This window comes from Tasmannia lanceolata, unplaced genomic scaffold (assembly GCF_043159265.1).
Source record: "Tasmannia lanceolata isolate RefF3 unplaced genomic scaffold, GAP_Taslan_0.1 ptg000002l, whole genome shotgun sequence".
In the NCBI taxonomy this organism is placed as follows: domain Eukaryota; kingdom Viridiplantae; phylum Streptophyta; class Magnoliopsida; order Canellales; family Winteraceae; genus Tasmannia; species Tasmannia lanceolata.
The window spans coordinates 3,781,715-3,802,053 of NW_027518679.1; the positions used below are offsets into that span (position 1 = coordinate 3,781,715).

Consider the following 20,339-nt stretch of genomic DNA (forward strand, 5'->3'; position numbering starts at 1 on the left):
TATTCTCTTTGAGCATCAAACAAATGTGATGTCTCATTTTCTTGGAATCTGTATAAATACGGTATTTCATTCTCTCTGAGTCCATTTGAAAATGGTCTTTTCTCTTTGAGCATCATACAAATGTGATGTCTCATTTCCATGAAATCCGTATAAATACGGTATTTCATTCTCTCTGAGTCCATTCAAAGATGGTCTCTTATTCTCTTTGAGCATCATACAAATGTGATATCTCATTTCCATGGAATCCGTATAAATACGGTATTTCATTCTCTCTGAATCCATCCAAAAGTGGCCTCTCAATTCTCTTCGAACATCATACGAGTATGATGTCTCATTTCCTTGGAATTTGTATAAATATGATATTCCATTATCTCTGAGTTATCTTTGAGCATCATATGAATATGGTGTCTCATTTTCCTCGAAATCCGTATAAATACGCTATTTCATTCCCTTAAAGACTATGATGTCTCATTTTCTTGGAATCCGTAAAAATACGGTATTTCATCTTATCCGAGTTCATTCAAAAATGGTCTCTTTATTCCCTTTGAACATGTGCGACCCGATCCCGCGAGAGGGGTGGGGCGCGAGCCGCCACACCTTCTCTTGGTCTCTCGTACCCACGCGATTGGCGTGTGCATTTTATTATTGGTTTTAATTCATATTTTATGTGAACTTGGGATCACTAAGGCAATCCGAATTCCACAGCAAAGAGACTGACAGAGTCGCCACCTAGATGTGGGATCTAGGACCTATAATTAACCAGAAATCTAGACTCGCTACCTGGTTACAAGAATGGAAGGTATGGGGAGTTATCCATCACATGCACCTTTCCTGCCCGATAATCGGTCTTCAATTCCAAAAGTTAACTCTTTTAAATTTATTTTAAATGGCTCATTCAACTCTTTGTTAATGTGCGAACTATGTGACATGCATTCTATGATCTAATTTCAATGTAGATCCTAAATGTGTATCTTGATTTCTTAATTTGTTTGAATTCAATCTAAGTGAAAGTTCTCCTAAAATTCTAATTTCATGGAAAAATCCTAAGTGATTTAATTAAGCATTTACAATAAAATTAATGTACAAAACCCCACAATTTGTTGTGGAGCCGACTCGCGGTTGGTATGCCATCAGACATCCAAGCTGCCTACGTACCCAAGCCTCACTGGGATCAGAGTCGACGTAGTTCGGTGCACCTAAGCTAAGCTACTTATGCCTAACTCAACTAAGACACCGACCAAGACGGGATGGACTATTTCAACAGTTTTAGGAGAAATTATTTAATTCAAGTTGAGGATTTTATTATCCTACGATTTCATCTAAGATGCTATATGATTCTTATCTAAATGCAAGTGGTTCCTTAGACTAATGCAGGTTAGCCTACATCCTAGTTTACAAGGCTTGTCCTAGGGAAAAGATTGGGTGACTAGTGTAACTAGACCTATGGCACGGTTGCTATTCATAGCAAACGTCCGTGATGAGGCTGGACTCCTAACTCTAGGACTCCCTAAAACCTAAGACTCCCTAAAACCTAGGACACGACCTGACACAAGTGTTCCTAAGTTTAGCTCTAATGGTTCTTATGTCGGAAACTATAATCCAATGGTTCCGAAAGACTCGAGGCATATCGATTCAAGTTCTTGAAGTTAATGAATTTCAGATTTCAAGGATTTTCAGTTTCTGGACACTTAAGGATTACCAATGGCTCTAGGGTTCACCAATTTCGGCCCAGAATAGCATCCAAGGAAGGGAATCGTGTGCTCTTTCCTTGTGCAATTTAATACTTAGGTTATAGAACCTTATTGCCTGGCATATTTCAAAATTTCCGTGGACAGTAACCTCGGAGCCAACAACGTGCTATAGCTTAAATATTCAAATTGTCAAAGATCAAGTGCAATAGGGATACGATTATGGATGCGCTGGCCATTTTTCCGGGGAAATCTAAAGATCCTAAGATTTCTGTTTCAATGGATTAAAGAGTGAACATGTGACAAAAATTTAAGGTTCTTTAGGAATTTTGATAATGATTTTTTATTAATTTTGAATTTTCAATGGAATTTATCAATTTTAAACATATGAGTGATTTTACAAGTGAAACTGTTGCAAAGGAATTCGAAATGAGTTGAAACTTCTACAACAGCAAGATATGATGAGATGTACCTTATTTAAAGAGTTTTACAGATTTTTACATTAAGCTCATATTTAATTTTGATTTAACAACAAGAAGACCAGATTGCAAAAATAACACAGAAACTACTAGAAATAGAAATCTAAATTCAATGAAATTTCTACAGTAGTAAGATATAAGTAACAATAGCATGCTGTAAGATTTTCATGAATTGTGGAAACTATTTACTATCAGTTTCAGATTTTTCAATTTTCAGACCAGATTATCAATTAGCTGTACATCCCATATGAAACAAGATCTAAATCACTTGAAAAGTTTACAGCAATTAGAAATAGGGAATATAAGACTACTGTAAAAATTTTGGGAATTTTATCTGTGATCTGATGTCTGTAAAAAGTCTCCCAAAATCTGATAATTTTCAAAGAAAGCATAAAATAATATACCAAACAGATTCTTAAAATTCTCAAAACTTTATGGTAGAATGTATCAGTATCATATTATTTTCCCACAAAATTTCATTAATTTTGGAATTCATTTAGTACATAGTTTATTTTTCTTCGTCGAAAAAATATTTTTGAAGAGTTTTCTATTTTTAAAACATGATTTTCGAGAAAATTACGACTCCGGAAAATGTACTTTAATCTTGTTCTGATATGATGAACACAAAAAAAATTTTAAATGCCAAAAAATAGATCATCCTGAGATGGCTATTTTTTCGAATTTCGTAATTACTCAGCCATTATTTTAAATAAAATTCTACTCTTCACTCAAATTCTAAAGAACCGTTGGTCAAATGTCCGATCCGATCCGATAGTTATTTTACTCTATTTAGATAGATCATTGTATTAAATTTAGGGACGGAACGGAATTTAAACACTCATGCAGATAATGATTTTACGCACACACATTTAATATTGAGTTAAAATCATTTAAATGATAAAAACCATGCAAAATACATAAAAAATACCAGATGATTCGGGAAAAATCCAAGAATGGGGTACCGACCTGTGATAGAGTTACTCGCCGAATCCAAAAGCCGAAAATTCCGAAAAAATTACGCCGAAGTGCAATCCGCTCCACTTTTCTTCTTCTTTCTTTTCTTTGTTTTTTTATGTATTCTTGGCTGATGGGGAGAGAGAGATATGGAAGGGGAATGTGAGAGTAGCAGAGAGTGTGGGATGGATAGAGAGAGAGATTGAGAGAGTGGGATTAATAGAGGAATAGAGAGAGAGATTGAGAGAGTGGGATTAATAGAGAAATAGAGAGACTGATAGAATAAGAGAGGATGAGAGTGAGACTGAGAGGTGACAGATAGAAAAAGAGGGTGAGTGAGGTAGAGAATGGGTGAACGTGAGAGGATGGGAGTGAGAGAGATGGAGAGGGAGTGCACATGAGAGGATGGGAGTGGAGTAACAGAGGAATGAAGGGAGAATGGGCGTGAGGGATGAGAAAATTGAGAAATAGAGGAATGAAGAAAGAGAGCGAAATAGAGCAACGGATGGTGAAAGAAAACAGAGTGGAGCCAAGCCGAATGGGAGAGTAAAGGGGAGGTGATGGAGAGAGAGAGAGAGAGAGAGAGAGAGAGAGAGAGAGAGAACGAAAAAAAAAGAAAAACAGAGTATAGAAGAAAACGTGAAATATGATGCTCTGTTTTTTTTTTCTTTTGCTTTTTCTTTTTGTTTTCCTCCTCCTCTCTTGCTGTTGGGGAGAAGATGTAAGGGAGGCTGTTGGGGAGTATCAGAGCGAGAGGGAGCAGAGGCGGAGGGAAAACGTGGCCTTGGGGTGGTGAAGATAAAAAAAACTAGAGGGAGCTCCGGTAGGCTGCTGTCTTCTCATTTTTTTTTTGTTTTTTTCATTGTCCCCAACCTGTATATATCAGGCATCACACCAATACAGTAACTTCGTATAGTTGCCTTTTTCCGTCTCAAATTTTGCTTGCCATGCTGCCATTTTGATCAACTGAACCAAAAAAATAAATAGCAACTTCCTCACAAGAACATAATTTGCGTTATATTTTTTTTTCAAAGATAGCATGAGTTGCTGCTTTTATTGAGTGATATCCTATGAGGATGGCGCTACTTTTGATTGCCTAACACAATTACCCTTTAGAATTTTCTAAATGTCTTTGCAGACCTTTTGGCACGTTTCTTGTTTTAGCTTTTCAAGAATGGCAGCTTGCCATTTCAAAAGAGAAATTATTCACTTGCCTCTTTCATCTAATTCACACTAACAGGATAATCTGGAACGTCCAATAGATGGGCCACCCATAAATGTGTTGTGCTCTCAAGATCATTTCCGTAGTATGATCTGAGCCATCCAATCGACGGGCCAAGATACAAATTAGTTGCATCTCAACAATCCCCTCCATGAGATGATAGTAATTGTCCATTTGAAAGGCAACAATATATATGGGACGTGCCCTTCCAAATCAATTTCGCGGGAAGATCCCTGCCCTTTAATTTATAAAGTTGTGCCTAAAAAACATTTCCAAGGATTATCTTGATGGACATTGATATAAACGACTTCTTGAGATTTCGACTGTTCCCTTAACGGGCATCATTACACATTAGATCGAAGTAGGTTCAAAACTCATTTTTTCATTTAAAACAATGCGGGCCCCCCATTTGATCCAAATCTAAACAAATATTTAATGCAGGCCCACCAAACAGGTCCAAATTTAAATAGATGTTCAATACGGGTCCACCGACGGGTCCAAGCTCTCTTGCTCGAATTCTCGCAAACAACCCCTCTCAACAATTATCAGAACGACGCAAAACATGACAGAAATAACCGAAAAGATCGAGAAATCATAGGGGACGGACACCGAAATGGAGAATTCTGACAAACTGACAGCGAAACACTAACTTTTTTGTTGATTAAGGCGGAGCAAAATGGGGGTGTCTACAGACCAGAGGGACTCTAATAATAAATAATCAGTACCAGAGGGACTCTAGTAACTTATATCGAGAGATGCCCCTCTTTGGTAGAGACGACGTAGTCATCAAATACCAAAGTCAAAATGACAGAACCATTTTGCGTAGCTTTAATCGACAAAAGACTCTACACAAAACGGAACCTAGACGCAAACATTTACTACCTACTGCAAGACCCTAAACGAAGTCCTAGAATTGGAATGCAATAAAAAATCCCATTGCGGTGCCGCTCACAAACGGGCAACGAAAGAATGAGATATCATTTTCGAATGGATTCTGGAGAGAAAGAACAAAGATCGCTCTCAAACGGTTTTTAGAAAAGATGAGACGCCGTTCACAAGCGGGTTCAAGGAAGATAAGAAGCATTCCCAAATGGACTCGGACAATGAGGCATCATTCACAAACGGCCTCAAGGAGGATAGGAGACCATTCACAAATGGACTCGAGAAATGAGGCACCGTTTACAAACGGGCTCAAGGAGAAGACGAGACCATTCACAAATGGACTCGAGAGATGAGACACCGTTCACAAACTGGCTCAAGGAGAAGACGAGGCCATTCACAAATGGGCTCGAGAAATGAGGCACCGTTCACAAACGGGCTCGAAGACACAAGATAGTTTTGATTAATGAATTCAACAACGAAGAATTTAGAGATTTTTCATGAACTTGAATTTGACGTAGGATTGGGATTTTTTTGAATCGGGGATTGGATTTGATGAATTTTTGATTTTTTGAGAAATGAGGCACCGTCCACAAACGGGCTCAAGGAGGACATGAGACCATTCACAAATGAACTCAGAAAATGAGGCACCGTTCACAAACGGGCTCAAGGAGAAGACGAGACTATTCACAAATGGACTCGAGAAATGAGGCACCTTTCACAAAAGGGCTCAAAGAGGACATGAGACCATTCACAAATGGACTCAGAGAATGAGACACCGTTCACAAACGGGTTCGAGGAGAAGACGAGACTATTCACAAATGGACTTGAGAAATGAGGCACCTTTCACAAAAGGGCTCAAAGAGGACATGAGACCATTCACAAATGGACTCAGAGAATGAGACACCGTTCACAAACGGGCTCGAGGAGAAGACGAGACCATTCACAAATGGACTCGAGAAATGAGGCACCGTTCACAAACGGGCTCAAGAAGGACATGAGACCATTCACAAATGGACTCAGAAAAAGAGACACCGTTCACAAACGGGTTCAATGAGAAGACGAGACCATTCACAAATCGACTCGAGAAATGAGGCACTGTTCACAAACGGGCTCAAGGAGGACGAAACCATTCACAAATGGACTCGAGAAATGAGGCACCGTTCACAAACGGGCACAAAGAGAAGACGAGACCATTCACAAATGGACTCGAGAAATGAGGCACCGTTCACAAACGGGCTCAAGGAGGACACGAGACCATTCACAAATGGACTCAGAAAATGAGACACCGTTCACAAACGGGTTCAAGGAGAAGACGAGACCATTCACAAATGGACTCGAGAAATGAGGCACCGTTCACAAACGGGCTCAAGGAGGACGAGACCATTCACAAATGGACTCGAGAAATGAGGCACCATTCACAAACGGGCTCAAGGAGGACGAGACCATTCACAAATGGACTCGAGAAATGAGGCACCCTTCACAAACGGGCCCAAAGAGAAGACAAGACCATTCACAAATGGACTCGAGAAATGAGGCACCGTTCACAAACGGGCTCAAGGAGAAGACATGACCATTCACAAATGGACTCGAGATATGAGGCACCGTTCACAAACGGGCTCAAGGAGGACAAGACCATTCACAAATGGACTCGAGAAAAGAGGCACCATTCACAAACGGGCTCAAAGAAACAAGATAGCTTTAACTGATGAATTCAACAACGAATAATTTAGAGATTTTTCATGAACCTGAATTTGACGTAGGATTGGATTTTTTTGAATCGGGGATTGGATTTGATGAATTTTTAATATTTGAGAAATGAGGCGCCGTTCACAAACGGGCTCAAGGAGGACATGAGACGATTCACGAATGGACTCAGAAGATGAGACACCGTTCACAAACGGGTTCAAGGAGAAGACGAGACCATTCACAAATGGACTCGAGAAATGAGGCACCGTTCACAAACGGGCTCAAGGAGGACATGAGACCATTCACAAATGGACTCAGGAAATGAGACACCGTTCACAAACGGGTTTAAGGAGAAGACGAGACCATTGACAAATGGACTCGAGAAATGAGGCACCGTTCACAAACGGGCACAGGGAGAAGACGAGACCATTCACAAATGGACTCAGAAAATGAGACACCGTTCACAAACGGGTTCAAAGAGACCACGAGACCATTCACAAATGGACTCGAGAAATCAGGCACCGTTCACAACCGGGCTCAAGGAGGACGAGACCATTCACAAATGGACTCGAGAAATGAGGCACCGTTCACAAATGGGCCCAAAGAGAAGACGAGACCATTCACAAATGGACTCGAGAAATGAGGCACCGTTCACAAACGGGCTCAAGGAGAAGACGAGACCATTCACAAATGGACTCGAGAGATGAGGCACCGTTCACAAACGGGCTCAAGGAGGACAAGACCATTCACAAATGGACTCGAGAAAAGAGGCACCATTCACAAACGGGCTCAAAGAAACAAGATAGCTTTAACTGATGAATTCAACAACGAATAATTTAGAGATTTTTCATGAATTTGAATTTGACGTAGGATTGGATTTTTTTGAATCGGGGATTGGATTTGATGAATTTTTTATTTTTGAGAAATGAGGCGCCGTTCAGAAACGGGCTCAAGGAGGACATGAGACCATTCACGAATGGACTCAGAAGATGAGACACCGTTCACAAACGGGTTCAAGGAGAAGACGAGACCATTCACAAATGGACTCGAGAAATGAGGCACCGTTCACAAACGGGCTCAAAGAGGACATGAGACCATTCACAAATGGACTCAGGAAATGAGACACCGTTCACAAACTGGTTCAAGGAGGACATGAGACGATTCACAAATGGACTCAGGAAATGAGACACCGTTCACAAACGGGTTTAAGGAGAAGACGAGACAATTCACAAATGGACTCGAGAAATGAGGCACCGTTCACAAACGGGCTCAAGGAGAAGACGAGACCATTCACAAATGGACTCAGAAAATGAGACACCGTTCACAAACGGGTTCAAAGAGACCACGAGACCATTCACAAATGGACTCGAGAAATGAGGCACCGTTCACAAACGGGCTCAATGAGGACATGAGACCATTCACAAATGGACTCAGAAAATGAGGCACCGTTCACAAACGGGCTCCAGGAGGACAAGACCATTCACAAATGGACTTGAGAAAAGAGGCACCGTTCACAAACGGGCTCAAAGAAACAAAATAGCTTTGATTGATGAATTCAACAAAGAACAATTTAGAGATTTTTCATGAACTTGAATTTGACGTAGGATTGGATTTTTTTTGAATCGGGGATTGAATTTGATGAATTTTTGATTTTTGAGAAATGAGGCACCGTTCACAAACGGGCTCAAGGAGGACATGAGTCCATTCACGAATGGACACAGAAAATGGGACACCGTTCACAAACGGGATTGAAGAATATAAGAAACTATTCCCAAATGGATTTAAAAAAATGATGCACCGCTCCCAAACGGGTTAGAAGAAGATAACAGGCCATTCCCAAATGAACCCGGAAGATGAGACACCGTTCACAAACGGGTTCAAAGAAACGAGATAGCTTCGATTGATGAATTCAACAACGAAGAATTTAGAGATTTTTCATGAATTTGAATTTGACGTAAGATTGGATTTGATGAATTTTTTATTTTTTTGAACTCAATGAAATCGGGGATATTATGGATCGTGCCCGACAAAGATGTTGGAAACTACGATTTTGACGAATGATGAAACGGCAAACCTTAGGAACGAAGAACCATTACGAACAAGAATGGATTAGGGACACTTTTATGAAACTTCAACAAGATCTTTCTCAAAGAGACTGCTGGTCTTGTCTTCTGGGGATTTTGATAACTGAAACCTTGAACAAGATACTTGAAATTGGTAATCTAGAACAACGGCTCTCTTGGATATAATCATGGAAAAGTGGGATTTGCCTCTTGACCGGTGTTTAGATAAACATTTCTTGACCAGGATAGTATTTAACTAACTGGAAGGAGATTCTGAATTTTAATGGTTCATCTCTTTGAGAAATTGGCTCAGCCACCATTGCATCTGAGGCTCTTCCAAGCTTAAGGTGCCTTCCTGGGGTGTGATCTTTTTACGGAAGCTGGGCTTTCTGATGTTTTTACTTCTGAATTTTTCTGAGCTGATCTTCTTTGAAATGAAGCTGCTTGACTAGATTACCGAGCTCTTTCATACGATCGCAGGGAGCTGCCGAGGCCGGGCCTCCTTCATTAAGACAGTTGCATCATTTGGACATAAGAACGACGATCGACTCTTTCTAAAGAGAAAACTTAGATAAAAGGCACTACTCAAAGGATTGAGCAGCTCTGATGGAGTGAACATAGAATGACAAAGATTGACTAACTACACTGACAGACACAGTAATGCTTCTGACTTAGTCAACTTTTTATTTGGTAAGTCTATCCTTTCGAGGAATGTTTTTTTCAATTGGTAAACACTGGACTTCTTCCTTAAACAGTAATGCCTCAAGGATTTAATTACGACCCCTAAGATTGCTTAGCTTCAATGCCCCTAGTTTTTAGGATGTCACTTGAATTTGCTTGAACTTCAGTTGATCTTCAGTCTTGATACCGGCTGTAGCCTTCTTATAATGATTTTTTTACCGTGACCAAGTCACCTCTTCGGAGTTTTTAACATGGCGGACCGCGCTAGCCTTAACTTTTGCCTGAACCGCCTTTCTAGGTTTTCGATCCAGCAGGCTAACCCCTTAGCTTTTGCCTAAGCCGCCCTTTCGGGTTTTCAACTTAGCAGGGGAATGATCTTAAATTTTGCCTAGACCGCCCTTTCAGGTTTTCAGTCTAGCAGATCTTCAAACTCCGTTCTTTTTTTTTTTTTTCTTTCACTTTTTGTGTTTCGGGACCTAGATCATTAATTCTGAACACCGGAGGGACTTTATAGGTAGGATAGGGCTTTTCAAAGAATGGCTTAAGGTTAAACAAAGATTTCGACCGAACCTGTGAACAGGTTACCTACATATCCAAGGTAGGAATCAAGTCGTGTGTAGTTCAGGGCGAATGCCCCTAGGTTGAAGATAAATTGTTTGAAGGTTAATTGGTTTTTATTTTTTCTTTTCTTTCTGGAATAATTGATTTCTCTTCTTTTGGAACTTGTCCCTCTTTTTTTTTTTTTTTTTTTTTTTTGAAAGGATTGAATTTCTTTTCTTTTTTTGAATCGACCGAACTCGGTTTAACCGAGCTGCCTACGTACCCCAGTGTAGGGATCAGGTCTTGCATAGTTCGGGCGAATGCCCCTAGTTTGATGGGTTTTCAAGAAAATTTTATTCAGGCTTAAAGGGTTTGCAAACCGGTATTTGTTTTGACATCGGGTTATGATTCTGGGATTTGTTCGGCCAAAGGAGGCCTTCCAATGTTCAAATTGGGAATCGATCTAGGTTGATGAGTTCTCTTTTTTATTATTTCTTTCTTTTTTTTTTCGAAGTTTGACGGCATTTCCAGGTAAGAGATAATGGATCTTCTTCTTTCAAGATTCTAATACGTGCTTTCGACTTTCATAGAGTGAAACTTGTTCTTTAACATCCTCCATCTATGGATTTGTAACTCTTGATATCTGATGATCACTTTTCCATGCTTGCTCTTGAACTTCTTATCTTGAATTTGTTGGCTTTATGTTATGAATTTGAGAACCAAGGTCATTGATTGGAAATATGAAAGTTGTTTCCACTCTATGCCCCTTGTATAGCATATGTCTCTCACTTTCTTCATTCTCTTGAGCTTTCGATCTATGTCTTGCCCCTGGTATCGGTTGTAGCTTTTCTAGACAATCTTCTTATTCTTGAAATAAGTTTATCAATTCAGAGGGTAATGTACTTTTAATCGGCATTCACTGAATCAAAGTTTCAGTGCCAATGTTTACCACTTCAATTTCATCTTTGAAAGGCTGAGATTGACGCTCCTTCTCTTGTTCAAGTAATTGCTGTGACTCAAGTGGAGTTTCGTCAATTTTGTCCTCATTTGAGGAGGGAGTCTTACTTTAAGATCAAAAGCATACTTAAGAAACAGACACAAGTGATTGGAACTGAAATTTTTATTTAAAGAAAAAGCTATTACATCTGACGACCTATCCTGAACATGCTCAGGATTCACAACTTTGAATAAAGAGAAAAGTAAAAGATAACTTGCCTGGACTAGGCATTAACCTTGAACTGTAAAACCGGACTCAACAATTGTACTGACCATGATGACTGACTTCAACATAAAATAGTACACGATTAAAACTTTAACTGCCGCAACTGTCTAGCTTCGGAGGCTCAGCGAAGGCTGGTTCATATCATGATAGCAACTACTAGAACATCTTCACTGTCTGCATTTTCTTCTTCTTCAAAAGGTTCTGACCCAGACGTCTCAAAGGTAGGTTCTAAGGCGCAGATAAGATTGAGAGGATCAAATTTTGGGTCACCTATGGTTATAGCACTGACAACAGCAGCAGGGTTTGCATGACCAAGTAATGGGTTATTGGTAGCATCGGGTCTTGGCTCGAACACAAGGTCTTTATTGTCAAGCAACCTCTGGATTCTGAATTTCAGGGCAATGCAATTATCAGTGAGATGGCCGGAATTTCAATGGTATTCGCAGTGTTGATCTGTTCGCCAATTTGTTGGTAAAGGATTAGGAAGAGCCCTAATGTCGGGCAGGATTATGCGACCTGAGGCTAGACACTCCTTGAGTATCTCAGATGGTGGAAGAGGGAGAGGGGTAAATTCTGTCTGGGCCTGTGGCCGAGGTGCGACAGCAGGTTGGGTATAATCCATCACCATGGGGTTCTGAGGTTTTGAAGGCTGAGGCTTGGAGCGGGAAAGGTTATTAATTTCAGCTGATGGAGACTTTCTGAATTCTCTGGTATTCGGGTTACTTCGGTTGAATACACCTTGAGCCATAGCCTCCTCTATTTGGGTGCCTGCCACGATAAAGTGTTTGAAGTCCGGATAATACTGCAACGACATGTGATACTGGAGCTGGGGGGAAATATTTTTCATGATTATCTGGACCTGCTCTTCCTCAGAAGGGCGCTCCATCATCTGAGCTGCTAGTCTCCTCCATCTTTTCACAAAAATCAGAAAGGATTCCCTCGAGTCTTGCTTTGTTCTCTCTAAATCCTTTCTAGTGATTTCTGTCCCATCATCATATTTGAACTGCCTGATGAATTGCTCACCGATATCCTTCCATGTCCTGTAACGAGTCTTGTCTAGGACCATGAACCATCTCCTAGCAACTTTAGTAAGTGAAACAGGGAACAGCTGAGCCATCTGTTCAGGAGATAAGCCTTGAGGCTGACACATGATGGTGAACATTTGCAAATGTGTGATTGGACAACCCACACCATCATATTTGTCGAAATCTGGCATTTGAAAATTGGCAGGGAGACGGATTTCGGGAAACAGTGTAAGGTCACTTGGATTAAAACCACCCTGGTCTTGAAACTGGATGTCCTGAACTTTCCTGGTAAGACTTTCTAATTTCTCCATAACAGTCTTATCAACCATGGACTGAGAAGGCCTACTGCGATCCTCGCTATACTGCTCTTTTTCCAAATCTTCTTCGGCTTTATCAGGGATAGTGATGAACACTGGCTGGGCAGGTGCTGCTGAAGTAGCTGCTTGGTGCATAGGCCCTTTATCCTTGGACAACGACGGTCCCAACTTTTCAGAAAGCTGAGCCTTGATAACTCGGTTCTCTTCTTTGAGTTCTTGAAGCTGCTGGAAAATCAAGGTAAGAGTATCGGTAATAGCAGCGGGTGGAAGACCATCTTGGTTGTCTGCCATTGGTGAGGATGAGGACGGGAAAGAAGGAGATACTGGGGTTCTTAGAGAAGGTGGCGGGGATACAGATTTCCTCTCCAATCGCGAAGAGACCCGAACCCAAGGAGTAGTAGGGTTAACTATGTGTTTACTTCCCTGAAATATTTGAAAGACACATCTTAAAATCACGGAAAGAAGTAAACAATGATGCATGCATAGACTAGGATAATGAGAGAGAAAGATGAACTTTATTGATCAATCATTAAAGCTTGAGTACAGGGTTCATTCTTTCAAAGATAAACGGATAAGATTAAACATGGAACTAAGCATTCTTTTTAGACTTCTTCTTTGGACGACAATCTTGCTCAGCTGACTCTTTTAAAGGCTTGATGATTTTGACATCCCAAGCAGATGAAACGGCTTTGACAATCTTGGGCATGAGATCCTCAAGCGGATAGAAATGACGAAGGGGAGGCACAATAGATTGCTCCCTTCCATACTGATGCAGGATCCTGGCAGGAACATAAAAGGAAGTCTTTTTGAGACCAAGAAGGCGAACGTAGTTAGCTTCTTCGGTGTTGAAGACAACTTCTTAGATTCCAGGAATTTGCCAATAAATCTGATCTTGTTGGCGAGAATTTAACCATTCAACCCAATCGCTTTTATGATCAAAGGAAACATCATGACGCCATTCACTGAAGGTGTATAACGTATGATCGAAATGCACAGGAGCTGCGATTTTTAGCTTGTGGCATAACCACACTTGAAGTAAAGCAGGACATCCTGAGAAAGAACCAACGAAGGAGCGAACATAAGAGCCATATCATCCAATCCATTGAAGGTTTCTGCAAGCATAGTAGGAACTGGATTGGCGCCACGATCCATTTGATCAACGAGGTCCAAAAGAACAGCTGACGCGAAGCGAGAAGGCTGGACAGTGAGGAACCTAGCAAAGGCGCAGAATCTCAGAGCACGACGACGGGCCTTTTGAATATCAACAGCACCAATGTGTCCAATAGGAGGGTAAATGTCAATCAGATATTGCATGGACACTTCTTGGCCTTTCATGAAAGAGTTCATGGATTCATCTGGATTATTCATTGAGCGAAGGAACAAAGGACGATAATCTGGAACACAGGATGGCTTCACTAGAGGGCCATCCACAGGATATTCCAATAAGGCACACCATTCTTCAAAGGTGGGACACATTTCTTGGTTGCCAAAACGGAAGACATGATGATCGGGATCCCAACACTCTGATGTGGCATAGAGTAATCCCGAATCAAGCTTAATGGTCGCCACATAGCCGAAGAGATTTTTCTCTTGCTAACTTATGGCATAGATATGGGATTCTCTTAATGTACCACGGATCCAATCAAGAATTGCACGAGTAGACATGGTGCCTGCAAGCCAAGAGAAGGGATAAAGAATGATCAGGATTACATGAACACGAAATTGGGATAAGTTTCTGCCAGTACAAAGAAAGTATGGATACATGATCGAATCACATGATAGAAGATTGAAAATCTTACGATCAAGAGATGGGATGAGATAGCATAGGATTGCTTTCAACGGATAGATCATGAATGACTATTCCTATGAGATCTTTGGAAATGAATGGGATTTATATCCTAACCCCAAAGGGAAAGTTTTTAATCTTCGCACATTTTAACAGTGTTACCTGAAGGCATCAACCCTAATCCTAATCTATCGGAGTGGAGAGAGAATCTCGACTCATGACTTTGTTCGTGTATCTAAGGACCGATCGTGACCATTGGAAGATGGACCACGGCCTAATCTAGACACAAATGGGTAGGATATCCTAAACTAGGCTCACACACGTGATGCACATGTGTTCGTATTCTACATGCATGTGTGGGTTAATCTAGGGGTAAGGCTAAGAGTTCCCTTAGCGCGAATCCATGTTCGATATACTGTACCAGTGTCCGGCGTATCAGTACGTGAACAAGAGATCCGTTTACACACCATAAGGTGCTAGGCTAAGGGTGGAATGCTTCTCTAGCACAGAGGCACCAGGTGATGAAATCCCAGTCAACCATGCTAGATAACACTCCGGGTTCCTAAAATAGGACGTGTGTGCACGTGAGTGTAGACACCCCATTTTGACCGAACCCCAAATAGCCCTTAAACATCTTGGTTTGAATAATTTTCTTCTAAGTGATGGAATTAGCATCTCAAATTTTGCCCTAGCGTAGTTTAGAACCTGAATAAGGTGTCCGCGAAATTTCATAAAAATCGGGTCAAGTTTATGCAAGTATCAAAGCGAGGCTTTGTGAGGTTATTTGTAAAGGAGAGGGATATATCTAACAATGGGTGTGCCAATACCAATCTTAAATGCAATAAAGGAAGAGCCAAAATGACTCCCCTCATATTTTACCCGAGCACATCCTTTGTAGAGAAAAGGGTAGTCATAATGTGCTACAAAAGGGGTTGTCTTGGGAAGCATAAGGGGCAAAATATGGCATTTCCACATATATATATATATATAAACGCCTATCGAGCTAGGGTTTAGGGGGAGCCCCATTTTTTCTGAGAAGGAGGGAGAGGGAAGCCGCAAGAACAGCAGCAGAGGGAGAAATACAGAGAGAGAAAAAAGGCCGGTCTTCGCCCCACCCGCTGCCGCAACTCCTCCTCCAGCCGATACCCACATCTCCACCCTAACATTTCCCCCTCTCATCTTCTCCGGTTGAGCTCCGGCCGTGCTCCGGTCAAGCTCCGGCCGGCCATTTGCAACCCCCGATCATCATCCTCTTCCTTTCACTCACCATCTAGTTTCTACCCTCATCTACCTTCACCATCTACCCTAACCGAGCTGCTACCCCTGCCCGTTTCTAACCCAAAACCCACATCATCCACCTCCATTACCCACCGGAGCTCTCACCCAACTCCATCTGCTCCGACCGTTTAGCACCACCACCTACTCCATTTTTTTTTCTTTTTCTTCTTTTCTTTCTCTTCTCCACCGGAACTTCACCTACCCCATCTTCTCCGATCACCCTAAAACCATCTTCCTCCCCCTCTGCAACCAATTTCCATTTTCATTAAAAAAATAAAAAAATTCCAAGAGAAAGTGCAGAGAAAGAACGAGAGAGAGAGAGAGATATGAGAGATTAAGAAATAGAGAGGGAGAGGCTGACCCCATGAGCTTCTTCGCACCCTCATCGCTCTGCTCAACCCACACCTTCCCGCCGGCGAGTTCTTCCGACCCTCTTCTTCTCCCCAACAGAGAAGCTCATCTTGGCAGCCACCAATGAAAAAGCAGAGTGAGAGAGAGAAGTGAACTCACCGCCATCCATTGACCCCATACCTGGCAACCATCTTCCCTTCTTCACCTCCTCTGTAAATCCGGCCTCCATCCTCCAAACCCATCTCAGCCGTCTTCTTCTAACCCCTATCCAAATCATCCCTATCAACTCTAAAGAGCATTCCATAGTCCATTGTGTTACCTCTTCTTGAAGCCTTGGATTTGCTGCTTTAAACCCTAGCTTAGATTTGCCTTAGATCCAAGCATGTTCTTGCTGATTTGGTTGCTTGTGACTGAAGTAGTATCGGTCGAGGTAAGAGCGAATACTCTGTTGCCATCATCATTAGCTGTTGAAGAAAGGAAAAGGAGATCGGAATTTCATTTTAGCTCACAGAAAAGGTATGTTTTTCTTTGATCCGTTCTCATATTAGTTTTCGAAGGTGTTAATCTCCTTCCCCTGTTTAACTTATTCATTTATGCAACTTGATGAATGCAAGAGTTGAAATGAAATAGTGTTAGTGTCCTTTAATAAGTACTGTGGAATTTGTTTGGAGGATTTGACTACTAATGCGTAGGAAAGATTGTTACAGGTGCTAAGATATATATGTGCTATATAAAATCCCTTAGGATTTGATGAAATTTGGGATGTGTTCCAGGGTCACATCGGTAGTTTCGGATATGAAAAGATATGTCTGAATTTATTTTTATATTGGTACATACATCAACTTGCATGTTTCGAAGCATATTTGTAAAGGTATTGTTGGTCAAGAGTTATCGTTTTTGTACTCTTGTGTAGTCTGATCTCTGGAATTTCACATTAGCAGCCCTCATTTTGACCATTTCTTACCATTGTGTCTTTAAATTCTATACCAGTTGCATCCAAATGAGAGAGAGAGAGAGTGCAAAATGGGGAAGGTTAGAGATTAAAGAAGAGCGAGAAAGGGTTTTGGAAAATTTAGAACAGATTTATACTTTTTTTTCCCTCAAGCTTGATCCATGTAAACAGGGGATGGATTTGAGGTTGCTTGGGTTGGGGCTGTAAGCTGTTCATTCGTGGACAATTTGAGTGCCAGATCACTTGTTTTATTGTATGTAAATCCTGCCAAAGGGCTAGTTGAGCTATGGAGTGCTTCAGAGTTATTGCCTGTGTTAAATGTTCTTTGTGTCCTTGGGCTTTATTGTTTATAATTTGGTTATCTGGTGTCCAAGCTGTGCTGGCGGTGCAGAGTCAACCTCTACCCAATCCTCATGCTCGTAATTCATTTGTGCTATCTGACCCACCCATTGGACTGTTTCACCCCATGTAAATTTCATCCGCTGTGGCCCCCCGCTATCCATATCCCGGGGAACCATTGCCACCTGTGTATCCTTCCTTTCCAAGCGTATGCGCCAATATTGACAGGAAAATGCCTCGTAAATTTTTCGTCTATCTCAAGCGTCTTGGGCAGTGCGGCTTCTGATTGTTCCGCACCTTTAGCTGGACTTGTTGGGAATGTGATATGATGTCCCCAAGTTAGTTGTTCACTGCACATTTTCCAAGGGAATTGCAACAGTGGGGCCCATATGCTAGTTCTGAGCAGCGCAGCTGCGAATGATTGTTTCTCGAATATTGTTAGTATTTTAGCCACCCGAGGGGCAAACAGTGCAATCCCTGCGCTTTGCTCTGTTAATTCATTGGATCTCACCGGTGGGTCTTGTCCCTTGATGGATGTAACAACCTTTGAAAAGATGGTAAATACGAGCAAATTACTGGATGCTTGCAGCACTAGTGCTGATCCACTGAAAGAATGTTGCAGACCTGTTTGTCAGCCCGCAATTATGGATGCGGCACTTCGCATCTCGTTTGGGGGCTCGAACCTTGTGGTGGATGCGAATATGATTGGTAAGCCTACTGAGATGGATGTTCTAAGTGATGGTAAAGAAGTGGTGTGTGCATGGCTTTCTGTAAAGCTCTCGGCAGATGCTGCCAAGCATTGCGTTTTGGATATTATCTAGCTGCAAAGTTAACCAAGTTTGCCCATTGGAATTCAGAGAGCCTTCAGAAGTAATTAGGGCGTGGGCGATGAAGGCGCTAGCCCAAGCCCATCCTTAGGGGACTTGCTCAGTCCAAGTAGCATACCCCTCCTTTGTATAGTAGACTTGCCTAGTCTTTTAGACGCCTTTTAGATATTAGAACCCTTCTAATTGCAAGGGCGATGATAGGGATACTTGGAGCCCTCTCTTATTTAAGGAGACTTGCCCAGTCTCGTTAGATCCTTTGTTTGCGTCCTTCGTGACTAGGAGACTTGCCTAGTCTCGTTGATCCTTTGTCTGCATCCTTTGTGTGCGGGAGGCATGTCTTGCGTCATTTATAGAACCCCTATTTAGAGACAAGCCTTGTCTCGCGTAGAGAGTTTCCCATTTAGGAGGCTTACCTAGCTTCATGTTAGAGTGGCCTCCTCTTTTAGAGCGAGTCTTATTCTTGATAGCGTTATTAGAGAGTCATTGACTCATTTGTCCCCCGCTTTGGTGTTTTTCTAGTTAGGAGTTTCTCCTTTAGATTTGTCATTCTTCTTGATTCAAGACTAACTCAGTCTTATTAGAGCCTTCCCTGCTTGGGATCTTAGATTATTTTCTCTGTTCTTGGGATGCTTGTTTACTTGTTGTGGTTCGTCTCTTTGAGACGTTAGTTGCTTGTTTGGGGTTTCCCCTTTGGATTTAGGGCTTTGCCCTAGTTTTGTGGTGTTACTTGCGTGTTCCCTTTAAGATTGAAAGCATTTAAGAGTCCAGAACATTGGACTAAAAAACATTAGAAATTTGAAATTCAAAAATATTTGAAAACCAGAAAAATTCAAAATCATCTAAAGTGTTGAGTGTTGCTTTTAGAAGCGTATTTGGAAAGTTCAATTTTCGAACTATGTTGGCTTGATCCTCTTCCACGAGGTACGTAGTGCAGCTTGGGATTCTTATCCCAGGTCCAGCCAAACTTCGTGAATAAAAATGCTTTAACCCTTTTTCTTTAAAATCGTGTTTTCAAAAGCTCTTCCTCTAGTGTTAGGAGTTTCTCCTAGATAGAGAGTTTTAGAGTTAGGAGTTTTTTTTGATAGGTTGTTTATTTGTTTGTTTGTTATATGCTTGTTTTAGAGTTAGGGGTCTGTCCTAAAGTTATAGGAGTGCCTCCGTCCGGTCAGTTGGTGATTCACATCGCCGACTGATGACTAGGTCTAAGATGCGTTAGTGATCCCATTGTTTTCCTTAAGATGCACAGCCTAGTTACGCATAAGTTGTAGGAACCACCTGCATTAGCTTAGGGCTAACCTGCATTTAGTTAGGGCATATAAGCTGTCCTAAAATCTACAATTCACTGGAATTTAAATAATCATTCAAGAAGCTTTAATAATTAGTCCGGTCTTTTAGATCGAGTCTAAGATAGATGTCTAGGTGTCTTAGGCATCCTAGCTTAGAATAGACGCGAAGAACTACGTTGCCTTGATTCTCGTGGAGGCGGGGATACGTAGGCTTCTTTGGATGAATATCAGACCATCCGAGGACACGGGCTAAATCATTTAGAGTCTTAGGATTCGTTGTGTTGTTATATTGTATATTTTGTTGTGTTTTCTTACTTTCTTGTGCAGACCTATACCTTTAGCTGTAGCATGCATGTGTTCGTCCACCAGAACTTAGACACCTGTTAGGCATGTCACTCATAACCTAGTTGTCATTAGGTGACACATCTTTTATCTTACTTTATGTGTGTTTATTATTTCATCCCCGAGTCATGCATGATTAGGTAGACGTTCACTCGGGGATATTTGTTCCCATTTCACATGATTTTTACCCAAACTTCTTCGAAGTTAATGAAAAATGGCATAAGGGACCAAGTGTTCGCACTCAGGCGAATTGGAGGCGCTCTTCGGACCTTCTCCATTCGTCATCAGGCACGGACCTTTTGTATCTCTGGTTATCCATTGCAAACAGAGCATTTGTTTTGGTTCCATGGCGCATCCATGGATGACGACTCTGAGTTATTTTCAGATATATCTTGGTTTCGAGCCCTGGCTCCGGATCA

General features: G+C 41.4%; 1 pseudogene; it reads left to right on the forward strand.

The window, feature by feature from the left end:
* Positions 1 to 17,412: 17,412 nt before the first annotated feature.
* On the forward strand, positions 17,413 to 18,383 carry LOC143882209 (putative GPI-anchored protein At1g61900; annotated as a pseudogene).
* Positions 18,384 to 20,339: the final 1,956 nt, after the last annotated feature.